Here is a 453-nt window from a genome sequence, read left to right on the forward strand (position 1 = left end):
GAGAATGAGGATAAGTATAGGATGAGGATAGGATTAGGACGATAATGAGGATGTGGATAGGATACGGATTAGGACGAGGATGAGGATAGGATGAGGACGAAAATGAAGACGAGGATGGGCTGAGGATGAGGAAGAGGATGAGGTTGAGGATAGGATGAGTATGAGGATGAGGATAAGATGACGACGAGAATGAGAATGAGGATGAGGATGAGGATGTTGATTTGGATGAGGATGATGATGTGGATAGGATGAGGACGAGGATGAGGATGAGGAAGATGATGAGGGTAGGTTGAGGACGAGAATGAGGATAGGATGAGGACGAGAATGAGGATGAGGATGAGGACGAGAATGAAGATGAGGATGAGGATAGGATGAGGACGTGGATGAGGATAGGATAAGGACGAGCATGAGGATGAGGATAGGTTGAGGATAGCATGAGGAGTAGAATGAGGA

The 453-nt window shown here is 46.4% G+C and overlaps 1 protein-coding gene across 1 annotated transcript in view; it reads left to right on the forward strand.

Moving 5' to 3' along the window:
• Positions 1–453, forward strand: part of LOC109347113 (repetitive proline-rich cell wall protein 2-like) — an 8,038-nt gene that overhangs the window by 1,324 nt on the left and 6,261 nt on the right. The gene's annotated exons all lie outside the window — the stretch shown is intronic.

This window comes from Lupinus angustifolius, chromosome LG05 (genome assembly GCF_001865875.1).
Source record: "Lupinus angustifolius cultivar Tanjil chromosome LG05, LupAngTanjil_v1.0, whole genome shotgun sequence".
NCBI lineage: Eukaryota > Viridiplantae > Streptophyta > Magnoliopsida > Fabales > Fabaceae > Lupinus > Lupinus angustifolius.